Below are 17,175 nucleotides of genomic sequence, written 5' to 3'. Positions count from 1 at the left end.
ACTTTGGGCTAACCCACGAATTCATCAGTAACTTTAACTTTATAGATAGATGACCAATCTAATGGTAATTTAGCTAGCTAGCACACCCCTGTCTTCTGCCTCAGCCTCCCGGCGCTGCAAGGCGGTATGAGAGCTGTCAACAACCCCGGGGACACATTCCACAGTTAACCCCCAGCCAGCTAGCAGCCATCCACTATCAATACAGCCCTGGCCGGGGAAGACATCCACAGTCAGCCCCCAGCCAGCTAGCAGCCAGCCATTATCATTACAGCAATCCAAACCCGGTCAGCACCTAACTCTGGTGCTAAGGACTAACGGCAGTTTACGGAAATGTTGGGAAACAGACCCAGGCACCCGAGTCAGAACATTCTGACTCTGACTAGTCAGCGGCCATTTGTAACATTACACCTAAGTTAGCGTTACCAGTGACGTGCCTCCCCTTTGCGTTTAACCATCTTTACAGTTAGCTAAATTTACCCAAAAGAATTGGAAAAAAAGGCACTGAACCGACTGACACTAATAGTAATTTAAAGATGTGGTAGCATTGGATCTGGACGGAGAAGGGTAACTCTGGGAGTTGGAAGGGGTGTGTCGCGATCCTGCCATCTACCACCGTGATACAGGTTCGTGGATCTCAGTGTTGCGATTTCAGCTTCATATCACATATTGTTCCAGCCCTTATAATTATGTATGAGAAGTTAGAGGATCCCCTTTTTTATTTCAGAAGGAAAAAATAATCCTTTCTTCCTTTGGAAAGAGCTCTTAATGCTGCATGAAAATAGCACTCCTTGCCAACGCAACAAATCAATTCTTAAAACCAAAATAACAACAATGTCCCTCCCCCTCTGTCAGAAAGATATTCAGCTTCCAGACATTGAAGAATACCGCAGATGCTATTTCGACCCATCTCCCAAATTAAAAAAACAACATCCCTGCCAGACCATTTTAATACATACATAATAAGATTATTGGAATAGTGTTGTCAATTGTGAACATCTGCCTCAATTTCTGTTGAGGATATATTGCTTTTTTTAAATACAGTATTTTGCTATATCCTGTCCCTTATTTAAGAAAGTTAGTGGATTAGAGAGGAGGAAATACTTTACTTCTCAAGCACAAGTCATATTTTAATTACCTTTCAGTGAGTCCCTTCAGAACACAGAACCTTATGAGGGTGACAGTGGAGATGGGTGGTTAGATCAAAAATGCACGTGTTAGCGGAAGCAAATTATTGTGGATTTTAAAAATGCTTAAAATATGAACAAAAATCTGACTATGAAGTGAGTAACATGCTTTGTTCTTACTGGTTTGAGAAATAGTATGTCTGTGTGTACAGCACTGTATGTGCATGAGTGCAGGGGTTTGTCACTTAATGGATGTAATTGGTTAACATGTTTTATTTATTTGACTGGATTATTGCCAGTGATTGATGTTATAAAGTATTTGTAGTCAACATGATTTTCAAGATCTGACAATCACCTACACCAGTTTCCCCGGATGCTTGCATCACTTTTCAATTTGCATTTATTGTATATACAATATTAGAAACCAACAAAATAGTTTGACCTGCTTAATTGAGATTAAAGATATAATAACTTCATAATTATAGCCATTAAAACTGCTTCAGTTAAGTTAGGGATATTAATCAAAAGGATGGGGAAGGTTAGAGAAGGATACCTATGCAGCCAGAGCAAGGATGGGAGACAGGTGGGACTATTTTAAAACTAATTGGACCCATTATATTTAGTGTATTTTAACAGGCAATACTGATTTTCATACATGTTGTGCTGTTTTAAATGCTCTGCATTACTGGCAAAATTAAAATCACTACAAGTTCATGACAGTGCCAGAGCCCAATATCAGCTGAGACACCAGCCAAGATGAAAACAAAATACCAGAGCTGTGCATCTACAGAATGTCTGAAATAGTCAATCTAAGAAGCTGTGAAATTTGTATCATCATTGTTAGCAGTAGGAATGATGCCCGTCAGTGTATAAAAGACAGTAGGTACCCTTAACGGCGCCTGCATCCCTGGTGGCCTCTGGAACTGCACTTTAGACAGAGGCCATGACACACAGGTGCAGAATGTCAGAAAAGATCCATCTGAGCTGTACAGGCAACCAGGAAGATGCATTAGACGGAAGGCTGATTCACTAATTGTTATATTAACCTGAGTCTCAATCATTCAATAAGAAATTACCATTGTATTTGATAACTATACTTAGTTCAACTTCTCTATCTATGAAGTCATAGCCTGCTCCCATGTAACCACTGGTGTTGCTTGCACATCATTGAAAAATGTATGTTGGTCAAAAATACATTGGTGCCTGTGTATAGTTAGTTACACTCAGACAGCAAAAGCAAAAACCACATACCTATTAAAAAGAATCAATCAAGCTGAGTGAGAGAATGGACTGTTTTTCTAGTCTTAACGACTACTCAAAGCACTAGATCCATTCACACACTTTCATACATTGTGGCTGAGGCTGGCGTACAAGATGCCACCTGCTCATCAGATAAACACTCACACACATTTACACTCCAATGCACAGCATTGGGGGCAACTGGGACACTTCAACATGGGACTGTAGGGCCAACCTTCCGATTGGCATGCAACCGCTCTACCACGGAGCCACAGCCGCCCCTTAGTGCAACATAGATTTGCAACAAGGTACTGGAGCCTTGTGATATTTGCATATGAACTACGAATTATGCAATAACACCTTATTAGTTATTCCTGAACTGAATATGGTGAAGTGGGTGATACGTCATATACCTGTGTTGCCGAATAAATCTCCTGAACAGGTGGTGCTTCACCATGTCTCATATTTACTAATATTAACATACAATTGTTTGAATTTGTAACAGAAGCCCTTATCAGAATTAAAAATCCCATGATGCATTTGTTGCAGCAGAGAGCAAACAAACACTGTGCAGGAGATAATATAATGTACAAGTAGACAACACAACACAAACTGTGTACAGTAGTATATCACTCTACATAAGATACTTATTTATATTCAATGGCTACATTTACTTTCAACTTTTTCCTCATCTCATCCAATAGTTTAGAAACAAAGCTGTTTCCAACAAGGCAGACACTCAGTCAATTATTTTGCATACCTGTGAAATGAACAAGCAGAGCTATTTAAAGGCAGTAGAGGACAATCACGAGAAGACATTTGTTTACATTTTGTATTAGATATTAATATCTAAAAATAGCCAGTCGATCCATTCCAGCTTTGGAGAGATAATTGTGTTTTGTCCAATACATTATAATGGTATTATCCTGTAATGATTTTTTTTTGTGATTACATATTTTTTTTTACAACATACAAAACAAACAACTTGCCTTCTAATAATTTTAAACGAATGAACTCTGCCCTTTGAAATGTTTACCATCCATCATCCATGCACTTCTATTAGCTAAACCAGTCGGCATTGGGCATTTACTCATTATAGAGAGGTAAAGCTTTTTTTTACCTGCACAGTCCCGCAAGCCATACATACAAAAGTACACAAATCATTTATATTCATCACGTTAGTCTGGGCACCCTTGGTCAATTTACTTAATAGATTTCAAGTCCAGCCATACAATTTGCATGGTGGAGGCTCATTGTGTGCCTAAGAAAAATCCAGCAATGAAGTCATTGTTCTTGACTTCCCGGGCAAAACTCCAAACACCCTGGCACACACTGCCTGTAGAACAAATAGTCAAGTGATGTGGCTTGACCAAAAAGCTCAACATTTATAGGCTTATTCTGCCTGTACAGTATTGGAGTTTGTTTTGTATGTAGCTTGAACCAGCAGCCCATCTTGTCGGAGGACAGGAGGGAGGTTTATCTGTGCTGTTCAATAACATCAGACTATGAGGCCTTCTGTTGAATATGACTAGGCATTAATAATGTCAGACAGTTAAAAATACAGTAAAAGCTGTATCAATAAATCTTAGAGGCTGCAGTATGCGGACGATGATGATGAATGGATGGATGCAGTATAACATTGTTGAATAATAAATACATCTGAGATTGCAAGACATAAACTGACTGTGTGATGCTGAATAGCATATTTTATGTGTGTGCCATGCCAGAATATGGCATGTGTTTCTCCAGACACACTGCATACAAGACTTGATAGAAATGAATTCTGTGTACTGTACACTGACAGCAGCTTTTTCCAACGGGTTTAGATTGCTGGAGAATGCTGACCATTCTCCACACTTCACCTCCACTGTAGCAGTCAAGAAAAATGCTTTCTTGCAGAAGAATTTTATGGAGAAAATAGATACAGTGAGGTTTGTTGAAGTGCCAAGCAGCATCTTTATTCCATTTTAGGTCCAAGCTGAGCTGATGTGGTAGCAGCAACCTTCAAAACATCTGGGGAAAATGTTGTGAGTAAAGTCATTTTAAGTAAGATACCTCAATCAAATTTGTTGCAGTTTTTCATCATTAACTTGCAAGCATTGTGTGTTAAATTACAAGGACTTGATGGCAGTAACTCAAGTACAGAGTCACGGAGAAGGAGCCGTCAAAACATTCACCAGAGCCAGTAGGGGGGTTATCCAAGCAGCCAACCTCTGATATACTGGTCTATGGAAATCCAGCCTTTACTTATGAAATACCATTAAAGAGCCCAAGTGTTGATCAGGGAGAACTGAACTTTAATGCATTATTTGTAGACCGAGTCATTCCTCACGCAGCTAGTGGCAGTGCCCTACTGATATTCAATAATACCCAGCCTTTGTCCCTGGGGAACCATAACAATGACTGATATATGCAGACTTGACATTTCTCATGTAGAATGTGTGAATACAATCTGAACATTGTTTATTGCTTTAACACATAAAGTATGCACCCAATTAATTTCCTAATCCATTGGTGGGCTTTTTCCTTTACTCAGGGTGCACTTTATTTCTCTTTTATCAAGAACCGTACTGAGATTTCACTTATGCATTATGCATTTCTTTTTGTACAAATATATTATTCCACAATCCTCGTCTGATCAAATGCAAAACAGGTGCAATTCTCACACATTGCCTATTCATATTCATCTTTTTAGACATTTTAAACCCAGTGATCAAGTTAGCATTGGCATACTGTATAACAAGTGTCTGAGTTCCTAGCAACAAAACAAACCGCAACATGTAAAAAAATGGAAATTCATTCCTAATGTGTTTTTATTAGGTCCCCCCCTCCCTGTCTTTCCTCTCTGTGTTTTTTTGTCTTAGGACGCGTTCTTATGTGTCAGTGTATTGTTTGTTAATTGAATAATACAAATATTTGATTACAAAAAAAAATTAAATATTTAAATAAAATAGAAATTCATAATTTTCTTTTTTTTAATTATGTTTGATATTGTTTTTATCATTGCTATAAAGTTGTTTATCCTACTGTATATGCCTATCCTGTGTTTGTCAAATTGTGAATTGTCGTCCTTGCCAAATAAAAATGTAACAGTTAACAGTTAACTTAACAGTTTCTTTAATGGTCTAGTTTTCAATTAACTTTGGTGGTCTCTTCCAGATGTCCTCAAATGCCAGAAATTGATCTTAAAAAATGTACATATAGTTGTATCTGAACTTAATGTATCAGTGATTGGATGCTTTGCTTAGCCGGATTTAAAAAAAAGTGCTGGCTGATAAATGTATGGCCAAAAGACATCTCTGAATCTGTGTGAAAGTTTTCACAAGACTAATCTTTGTCATGAAAATGTTGCTCATACTCTCATTACATGCATGTCTGAAGTTATTTGAAGTGATTGTACAGTGTTGTTCACTGGTGCTGGGCTGCAAAGAGATGTTTAATTTCAAAACACTACTGCATGCAATATAGATGATTGTTGGTGGTTGCAATGCCTTTCTCAATTTATGATCACTGCACTCAATTTCAGCACATTACTGTTCATAACAGAGAAAGGAAGAGTGGGGGGGTGAGAGAAATTGAGAAATGGATGAAGTAAGTAATTTGCTTTGACAAGCCCCCACCACAGCTATTTACTGTGCCACTGTACTGACTGACTTTCTGTAAAATCCTTTCTTGCTGTCAATACCTCAGTTATTCTCTCAATCATTCACGTTGGCACTGCCATTGATCCGTGTCAGCAGGACAGATTCTGATAAGAACAAGGGAGGGGGATATGAAGCTGTTGAGCCACAGTAAAAAACAAGATTGTAACATATAGATGTAAGGGTGTGTTGTGTACAATCCCTGATCAAAATATTGAATATTTTCATGTATACTCTGCCATGAATGTTACTACAATGTATCAAGTTCCGCAGGTCTATTCGGATGGAACATCATGTATTATGCTCAGCACAGACTGACAACCCTTTACAGGTGGACGCTCGGTTCAGTGACCATGGACTTGGCTAATAGGGATATATCCCAAATCAAGAAATTCCAACTGTTACCTGGGTCTCTGTTCTGGGTCTGTGCCCACCGTCCTGTCTAGACTTTCTTGTTTAATCTCCTTCTATATCTCATTTCTCACATTGGAAACTAGGCAAATATCTTGAGTCACATTGAAGTTGAAGGAAACCGCTGTACGAATTGCTTTTTGGTTAGTTCTGTCACTGATTGTTAATTGGAAACTGTAATCACTAATTAAGTGACTAAACTCGAATATAAATTAATAAATCTATATTTGTGAACATTATTAGTTCCCAACAAAAAGATGATCTATTGAATTCCAAACAAAAGTTTAATATGTAGTATTTCCAAAAACAAATGAGGATTATTAGGGCCAAAACAGTGATTTTGTATGTTTTGGCCCATTACCTAAAAACTTCTACTTGCTGTCCATGACAGCAAACATTTTGATGGCTTTATATAATATAGCTCCTTAAGTTGATTGGGTTAAAGTTATGCTTTGTTTTTATCAATATTGTACCCGTATTGTTTGTTTTTGAACTAATCAAACTAAAAGGCTTGTCTATTATAAAAAATTGGGACCCCTTAAAATATTTTTGCAAAAGTGATTTATGACGCAAGCTCCATCAGAAACTTTTTTTCTGTGTTGCGCTCCAGATTTACAGCATAAGGAATGTGAGCCTTAGAGTACTTAAAATAGAATCATTAAACTTGTGTTAGTGGTCACATTCAGAACACAGAATAGGGATACTTTAAAATACAATCTTACAATCACTCAGTATGGTCTTCAAATCATGTCTAATGCTTTTTTCTTAGTTCATTTTCGTAAATTGTCTCCTGATCCACTAATCCATTAATGGTAATCCTGCTTAAACTAAACAAGACTGGACAGGTCTTTACTTTATTACATTGTGAAAGATGTTTCTAGCTAGTAATTAAGCCAGCTAGCCTACAGAGAAAGACAATCGAGATTGTGTTGCTATGCATGATAACTGAGCCTGCCTCCCTAGTTTCTTTCCCCCTGCCTGAATCAGTGATGCCAGATGCCATAGCTGACAGCTCAGTTAACATGGTAATCACGAGATCAATGAGCACTAAATGATCCAATGAAAGACACGTCCATCATTGCAGCATCAGTCTGCAGGGAAAAGGCTGCCATGTGATGTGTATCAGTGGTTTACTCTAAATTTTTTAACATTAAAGGTGCAAAATGTAATGCTGACAGCTAACGTTTGAAATAGTTACTGCAATGCAAATTCAAAATACTGGAAAGAGTCTTCTCCCCCACCCCCTCCTCCCCAGACTTGGCTACAGGTTGAGACAGCAGCATCCACAAAAATGTTGCTAGACGCTTGTCACATTTGGAGTGGCCCGCTTGCCTGTTCCACATTAGCAGTTAGCAGGGTTAGCATGGCTGCGTTAGCCAGGACCGGGACCGGGATCGGGATCGAGTCTCAATTGTGTTTACACCTAACCAACTCGGTGTTCTAGCTATATAATTCAATGTGAGTACACAGATGTTGAAATAACACAAAATGCTTGTTCAGGAGGAAATTAGCCCACTCAGAGTCCTTTTAGGCTCTAAGCGTTCTCCATCTTTCAAATACATCTCCAACATTTACCCGGGGTTTGTTACGTCTCTGGTCACGCAACTGTAAGAAAGATGTGTTTTTTTTAGTTTGAAGAACTAGTAGAATCTATCTCTATGGTCCTGTTAGTTTGTTTGCTGCTTTCATGGCTGTACTAACGTTACAGCTGTAGCGCGATGGGTTTACGTTTTTACAGGTACATCTGGCAACCCGGCCTGGCTTTCCAACTGGGCAGTTGATAACAACACAGGCCAAAACACAAACAAAAATACCGTCACAGAACGGAAATCTCAAAAGGAGAAAATACTGAAATTAGTGTTGTTGTCAGAAAAGATAGTATTTCAACTTAGCATGTTTCCTTAATATCGGATGACGCATTGGGGTAATTTTTGAATTTATCACAGTAAATATATTACATATTGGACCTTCAACTTTTATTTTTATAAAACACTGTCCTTTGGCTGAGAATCAAATTGCTCCTGTAAAAAGATAAATTATGCTCTAGCAATTCGAATACAAACCAGAATGATTTTATTTGTTCATACAGTACGTGCACACAGATTTGTCATTGTATTTATACTTTGTTATATATCTTCCCTAACTTTTGTTGTTGGATCCTTACAATACGATATGCAGTTTGTACAAGGACAGCAAGATCATTACCTCTAGTTTCAGCCACAACTCTTTATTTTTGGGATAAAATCACCTTCGTTTCTGTGCACACTTCTTTGAAAAAAAGAACTGCAGACTTTAAAAACAGTGAGATGCCAGCTCTAACAAAACCCTGTCCCTGAATGTCCTTCTCCAATTATTAATCCCACAAGGGGCTGCTTAACCATAACCCTAACCCTTCCACAGGAAGACAGATCCAACATGGCAGCCCTGATCCCATTTCATGTACCAGTATGCCTGAGAAGTCATGGATGTCACATGATCACAGAGACCAAACAGGCCACTGGGGGATGTTGGAAGACCTGAAGATGCTTGACAAGTGACTGAGTGTGACTCTAACCCACTTAGTCTCCCTCACACCATTTGACACGGACTCCCTGCCAGAACAGATAACATTTACTACAACGCAGCGCACGCACGCACCCACCCACCCACCCACCCACACACACACACACACACCCACCCACCCACACACCCACACACACACACACACACACACACACACACACACACACACACCGTATTTAGTCTTCTCTAATTATTTAAGAAAAGGAATCTCAACTGACCAGACCATCAAGATAAGCATTTACAAGGTAGCACTGGTATATTTTATGCAAATGTATTACAAATAGCTGGAGGTATTCAATGTGCTGAAAACCGATGATGTGCATCTTATCATTTACATGGTATTAGGGCGCTAACCAGATAATGACTCACTCGGCACAATGGAAAGCTTATTTAGATTAGCCACCAGCTAATGGACATCAAGCTGACTGATTGAAAATTGGAATAGGGTATTTTTGTCCCTGTTTAGCAACACAAACTAGTCTGGCTTTTACCAGACCCAGCCAAGCTCAATACATTTAAGACTGAGCATTGGTCTGGGGACTCTGATCTGTGTTTTCTCTGCACAAGAGGCGTGACCAACGGCCATTGTTCAAATGACTCTGTACACAATTGTAAAATTCTTCAACAAATCAGACCAATGATCCGGGTGATGTAGAAGTGACAGCGGCATCAACGGGTTGCTGCGCTTCGGTGGCGTTCGGTGGTCGCTATGTTGAATGTAAACAACAAGCTGATTGGTTGCATCCCCATTGTCATCATGTTAAACCCGCCAATATCTTGCCAGGTATATAAGGCAGTTTATGATTGGTTCCCGCAAAATTGTAAAATGAAGCAGGAGAAATGAACGTGCAAGTTTCCAGACCGAGTTGCATTGCGAAATCAAATTGCCGACAGAGTGGGCGGGGCCTACCCAGCCTTAACAAAACCAGCTGGAAACCAGAATTGTTTAACAAAGCTTTTTCTCTAAATCAAACTCGTTCTGTTTGTTTAGAAGAGGAGGAGGAAAAACTGGTGTTGCCAATACCATTAAAACTTCATTTGGTGTTTATTGTGTCTTTGGATGATAAACCCATACATCATTACTAGAACGGATCCTGTGTGTGCAGGGAGAAGCAGACATATGGTTGCTAGTAAAGACCCATAAATCACAAGTGACAACAGATAATGAGTGGCCTATCAGAGAAGATTGGTTTGCCTGTCTCTATATCAGTTCTGTGAAGTGATAGAAGAATGTGTATTAGACATTTTGTGTTCAACATGAACTACATACAAGTAAGAATAAATATAAATAACTATAAACTAAAACTTCAAACTCAAAATGTTATTGTTTTTCTTTTGAAAATGTAGCTATGTAAAGGTTTAGCTTGTATAGCACTATGCATGTGTCTGCTCTCTCTACCTTTCCTTCGTTACTGTTCCTGGTCAGCACATCTGGACCCCACAGCTACACAGATGGAAAGTAGATGAAGCCTGCCTTTAGTCTAGGGACTAAGCCAGGTGTTCAAAACTTACTTCAGGAATTTATTAGTACGATCAAGTCCCAAAAGACATTAGTAAGGGCCTTTGGCAGAGCCTTAGAGGCTTCAGTGTCTGGTTGGTAAGCCCAACTTTGATTGCAGAGCCTTGAGGCAATTTTCAAAGGCAAATTAGTCTTGCAAAGCAGGTTAATATTATACCACAAGATGTTATATTTTGTTAATAAGCTGATCTATTAAGTGAGGAATGTTGGTGAAGTTCATACAGTAGTTAATGAGGAACTTGAGGGGTTAACCTTCACTGTCAAATCCCTTGCATTAAAACCAGTCTGTAGTGACTGCAAATGAAGAAGTAACAGCAAGAAGTTTGTGCTGTTGAAATCCACCAATCTGTCTTTATCTTCAGAAAGTTCCATTTCATTCAATGTCAATCATTCAACCCGAGTCTACAACTTATCTCTTTTATGCATGCACGCATGCACGCATGCACGCACACACGCACACACGCACACACACACTTGAAATCCCTACCTAAATTACCCTGCAACTCTGGGGGGCTGTGAAGCTGACAAGTTGATAGGAGGGCAGAAAAGGATTGTGGGTAATTTCATGTCACATATCTAACAGACTGATGTCTCTTTGGACAGATAATGGCCTACAGCTCCCAGTGACAGAAAAGGCAAAACCATAGCCTACCCGCTCTTAAAATATTCTACATTTACCCACATACACAGAACTGGTTCTATGTATTACTTCTGAGAGATATTTGCATTTCTTTCCAATTCATACTTGCATAGGCATGTAGAAATGACTTGGCTTTTCAGAATGTTGGCATTATTGGCTTGCTAGTCTCATTGCCTCCGCTAGTAATACAATACCATGTGAGTAGCATAAATACCATAGACAACGCACTTATTAGGGGTGGCAATCAGCAGACACTTCCCGATACAATATCATCACAATACAATATTATTGTAATTTTAAACATATTGCAATATACTGCGATGTATTGAAATTTATAACCTTTTTTCCAACTTCTAATTTTTCACAATTTCAAATGATGGCCCCAAAAGGAAACTTTGTCAACATCTGTTTTTAAAAAGATATATTTCTCTGTTTCTTCATAACACTTCAATTTTATTGCTGCAAAAAGGGATTGTCAAGCAGACAAACTGACCAACACATACAGTATATATAATAAAAGATTTATACTTGGCGCCTGTGTATCGATACAGTATTGCCACTGAAAATATTGCGATACTATGCTGTATAGATTTTTTTCCCCAGCCCTAGCACTTATCCTTGCACTTGTGTCCTCAAGACAAAATAAAAGTTAACATCTGTCAACATGTATGTCAACATGTATGTCATCAACTACGCATATAGTTGCAAATGAGGTGTTTTTTGTAATAATGTCTTTGTAAACAGACCATGTTTGCTGACTGACAGTTGGAGCACCACCAAGGCTTAGATGGACAATCATAGTTGAGTAATCAGTACAAAGGATGAACAATCAATAAAGAAAAACTCTGGTTTTCTAATTAAAACAAATCAAAAGGTACAATGTGTGCCTGTGTGGAAAAAAAGAAGAAGTTAACCACAACTTCTAAGGCACATTTTGATGAAATCTATTACATGTGTTGTTAACAACAGGCAGAAGCTCAATATTAGGCTTTTTAGAAAACTGCAAAAACAATCTCCAATCTATATCAGTTCACTTTGGATTATGGATCAATTTTGGATGAATTTGGCTACTATTGATTTTTAGCTAAACTGAACCCATACATAAAGCATACAACACAAAATCCAGTACATTATCAATCAACTTACAGGCACAACTAAAGCAAGGAGTAGTTCCAAAGCTGTGGTGCACAGTGGGATGTGCTTGCAGAAAGAGCAGCCATCTCAGCTGCTGATATCATGAACCTTATCCAAGTTTCACTTTATTTAAGATCCACAAAATAATTTCAGCTCACCACAGAGCCAACAGCCTCCAGACAAACAAATCCTATTTACCTGCACTCAGTACACCATTTAAAAAATAAGGAAATGGGCCTTCTTAAGCTGTCTAAATTTCCTTTGTGGCCTATTAGACCAATTGCGACCCAATATGCATAAAACACGCCTAAATGTGAAATTTATTATGGAGAATGCCTAATATGTTTCTGTTTCATGAGAGCAGCAGCAGATGTTTTACATTTTTCAGTTCTGGATATAATAAGAAACCACACAGAAATATAAAATAAAACAGCTGCATATAAATGTAAATCGTAGGAAACGAGGTTGCATCCTCCTTAACCATTTTCTCAACTCCTGTTTTGCCCTTTGGGCTCTGCACAAAACATATTTTTAGTTTCCACCATCCACCTGTACACCCTTATCCCTTTTCTTGTCTCTTTCTGTGGTCTTTTTGCAAATTGCACTCGTAAAAAACAATAGAGTTTGTGATCTAATCTGGGCCCTCTACTGCCTGACAATGATCCTCATTCTCTATTCTACAACCCTCACGTTCCCTCTCATCCTGCACCCTTATCCCCTCCTCATACGTCTCATGTTTTCCATCTTGTTTTCTTTTATTTTTAGTAGACATCATACCACTGCATTGCCTTGCTGATACCATGTCATTTAAAAAGCTGCATTTTCCAAACAAACAGATTATTTATAACGTAGTATATTAGTAAGAAGACAGTAAGATTCAAGACACAAGACTAGTGGGTGCTTCATTGACTGCCAGGGCTTTCTCATTGTTTTGTGTCTGCTGTTAATTTAGTTTGGCATCTTCCTGGGTAGAAAATTGGAAAAACGTTGTGTCTGTGCTTCAGTGGACACAATAAATAATGCATCCACACACACAAGCAGATGCGCTCAACATGGACTAGGGCTGGGTATCACCAATGGTTTTCCCTATCCCGATTCAAAAGGTGATTTGATAAGATAGCCGATTCAATATCAATTTGATTAGTGATATTTCAGTTTCAATACCAGTTTTGCTTGGGTATGAAAGAGATTATCACAGAACTAATGCTTTAAATTGTACAAGGAACATTAAAACAAAGCTAGTCACAGCCTCTAAGACAATAATGTCAGTTGAGATGACCAACGGTCTTGTGGGGGTCTCATGGGTAAAAGACCCAGTCCTAACATGAACCACCCCTTCCTTCAACCCCTACCTATTTTAGGCAAAGTTGTCTTGTCTCAGAAGATTTGTCACGCACTACTATTGTATACTGTATTTCAAACTTTCGAGGCATAAAACAAAACAATCTCCCAGAACGCTTGTCTTTCAACAGTTGTATTCACGTACACTCTTTCATTTGCACACAACGGATTAAACATACTCAGCCTTATTTTTATGATGAATCTGGCTTAAAAAAAAAAAACAGAACAGGTGAGAATTCTATACAACTACCAGTGTTGATAAACTCCAACTGGCTACTGAGCATCTGTCCCTGTAAAGACCTCGGGGGATTTTTTTTCGGTGGGTCCCCTTTAAAAGCCCACTATAAACTCCGGCCCACACACTGAGCTGTCCGGACACTTGGTCCAGGCACTCACTCTCACTAACAGCCATTCCTTGGCCTACTGTGAATGGGGGCGTTGATACCTCAGTAGTCATGCTGTTCTGATGTGTCCGCCTACTGCAAAGCACTGCAGTCCTGTTCTAATTCCCTGCTGTCAGTTGTGAGAACCAGGAGGCAGCAAAAGTAAGATGCATTGGCAGGGCAATTTCACACTTACACCACTAGGAGATGCTGTATTTGGTCAGTTGCAACAATGGCTTCAAAGCTACAAACCATTTACGTAACCATTCTCCACAGCCTGTGCTTCTTTTCATAAATAAATCATATCCACATAGTATTCCATAAGTAGATGTAGTTTGTATTCCTCAAAGAACAACAGAGAGCTGTTTAGGTAATGAGGGAGGTCATTATTTATGTTTGACCATCCTTTGGCACTAAAATATTAAGTAAAATATTTCACACAGTCTCGAGTCATCTCTGAACTTCTGTCTAATGGATATTGCTGGTGTTAGAACAAAATAGGACAGGCATTTAAATTACCTCTTTTGCTCCCTGTTGCATAGAGGATGCCGTTGTTACTATTCATCCATTTTCCATGTTTGGTACTGCGAAAAACGTCTCACTTTACCTAAGAACATACACCCGATTTTTTTAGTTGGATGTTTTCTTTTGTCACCATAAATAACTGTAGGTTTCAGATGAAAATGCACTCAAAAAACAGTGGCCCTTTTTGGACTGCTAATTTTGAATTAATGGTTAAGTAATGCTAATTATTTGAGGGTGTGGAGAAAACAGTTGCCACAGGAAAATTGCACACACATTCCTTACTGACTAACAGAATGGGAACTCAAACTCTGAAAGTACTTCAGAGAGATTAAAGAAAGATTGTGACTACATAAAAAAAAGAGACTGAAAAATGTAATCTTTCTCCAGTGGATTTGGGCAAAAATTGATGTAAATCTAGATAAGGAAATCAATCATCAATATTCATAAACCCCAACTTTGGCTTGAATGACCTGAGAAGACAAAAAAACAAGAAGCAAGCTAGGCTGGATGAATGATAAGAAGTACAGATCGATATGATCTCAGGAGAGAGGGACAATAGTCAGGCATATTTCAAGGACAAAATGCACTTCAAAGAGTGATTAAGAAATCCCAGTCACTACATGGATGAAATGGAGAATTAACAGCATTGTACTATGGTGATGAGTGTGAAGTGTTTCATCCATTTGGGTGGTGCTTGAAAAGAGATCCATCCCAAAGTTCAACAGAAAAGTGTCCCTGATTGAGTTCTGTAATTTGGGGGCGGAGACAATATTAGGATCTGATTGCCAGGAGGTAGAAGACAAAAGAGCGAGGAAAGGAAGTGAAGAAACGGAAAAACAAAGGCTGATTTTGTACAAGTGATTGGGTTTAGTCCCGGGGCTGTCGTCTAATTTCATCTAGGCGAAGATCCTGATGACTAACTGATGAGCAGAAATTTTAAACTGAAAAAAGGGAAATAAATGTGGGTAGCAAAGGCTACGAGTGAGGACATGATGACAGAGGGAGATAGAAACTACTCTTTAAATAACATTAAGGATACTCTGTAAATACTATAAGAACCATTGAATTAGGGTTGGGCAAGAATACGGTAATAAGGTATACCGCAAAGTCTTAAAAAAACGGTGTTAGTTTCAATACCGTCATTAAAACAAATGTAACACTTATATAGAAGACAAGGATTACATATTAGATATAATTTATGTAATGCCTAAAAATGCTTTTCTGGGGTTGTCATCACGTTGGGGGGGAAATGGCAAGTCACGCACCGAGTGACCTGGCCTCGGAGAAGAACACAATTTCTGAAGAGTGTAGGCATAAGCCAACAGTTTTGGGACCCTGTCTGAGCACTACGTTGTAATTTTTAATTAGTCATTAGTCAAATATTTCTCATAGGGCTTTACAGTCTGTACAACATATGACACCAATGCTGTGTGCAATAAAGATAATGAAACTATGACTAGAACTAGTAGTTGTAGTTCATGGTGTATTCAGTGCACTAACCAGTGTTTTTTTATTGATTTCTGCTCAGTATAAACAAAATAATTCTTGTTTAGCATATAAGAGTCAACAAAACTGGCAAAACTTAAGATTTTACTGTGAAAAAGACAGATAATAATACCACAAATACCACATTTTCTTGCCAGTACAGGAATTCTGAAGTCTAGTATTTGATAACAAATTCCTATGTGATGCACAGCAAGGAGAGGCCTACTTCAATGAGTCTCTTTCATCAACAAGCAAGCCAATGCCAGTAAGATTCATAAGTAACAACTGCACAGCTGTTATGTTGCTCTTTTTGCCAGTATTTTATTATCCGTTCCATCTGTCTCATTCTGTTTTCAGCTCTCTGAGGGTGTGATGGCCGAGGATCTCTGTGATTGCATCAGGTTTTAATATCTGTCTGGTGGTTGTTTTTATGGACAGAACAAAATGAGTGAGAGGAGGATATTGAATGCTCTGAGAAGAGAAGCAGCTTGCCCATTTGCCACCGATATATCAGCACCCAGTTCCCGTAACTATACTGCACATTGGACACACGCTCATAGAATTCAATATGTCAACATTTCACACAATGACGCATGCTAATGTAAAATGATGCCTAGATAATGCTGCTAACAATCTGCTGCTTAGAATAGCATGGTGGTTGCTGTTGTTCAGGACCTGACTGTACTAATTAGTTGCAATAAATGACAGCTGCTTTGTTTCCTTCCACCATCCAAAAGACCTTTAAGTCAGAAATAATGGACTTTATATTGTGAATGTGATTGTCTGTCAACTGCTGTTAGCCCTATGTCCAAGGTGTCTGCCCAATGCATGCTGGGATATAGATTTTTTTTAAGAAACTTTAAAACAAAAAGAAGTGTTTCACTCAGACTATGGAGTGACTAATTAGCTGAAAGTAAACTTCATGATGTCTGCTAGAGGATTCTACCTTTCAGAGGGGAAACATCAGAGCACGCGTGAGCAGCAATAGTAAAATCTTGTTCCAGATAATGTGTTCATCAGACGATAAATGGCCTGAAATTTGGTTGTTAGGCTTCAGCAGCTTGAGATCCTGACAAGAAGCTAATACAGTCTTTTAGTGTGGACAAAGGGAAATTGTGCTTAATGAAATATTTGAAGTGATAGAAAACTTTAGAAGATTGTTTTTTTCCTT

General features: G+C 38.6%; 1 long non-coding RNA gene across 1 annotated transcript; it reads right to left on the bottom strand.

Moving 5' to 3' along the window:
- Positions 1 to 202: 202 nt before the first annotated feature.
- On the bottom strand, positions 203 to 15,500 carry LOC117961562. Its single transcript, XR_004660435.1, has 3 exons — positions 15,462 to 15,500; positions 10,984 to 10,993; positions 203 to 304 (listed from the first exon to the last, which is right to left on the bottom strand). It is a non-coding gene; the product is annotated as an uncharacterized LOC117961562 (long non-coding RNA).
- Positions 15,501 to 17,175: the final 1,675 nt, after the last annotated feature.

Source organism: Etheostoma cragini, chromosome 18 (assembly GCF_013103735.1).
Source record: "Etheostoma cragini isolate CJK2018 chromosome 18, CSU_Ecrag_1.0, whole genome shotgun sequence".
In the NCBI taxonomy this organism is placed as follows: domain Eukaryota; kingdom Metazoa; phylum Chordata; class Actinopteri; order Perciformes; family Percidae; genus Etheostoma; species Etheostoma cragini.
Note: the sequence above shows the minus strand (reverse complement) of the source record. Positions and strands in the feature narration are given on the sequence as shown.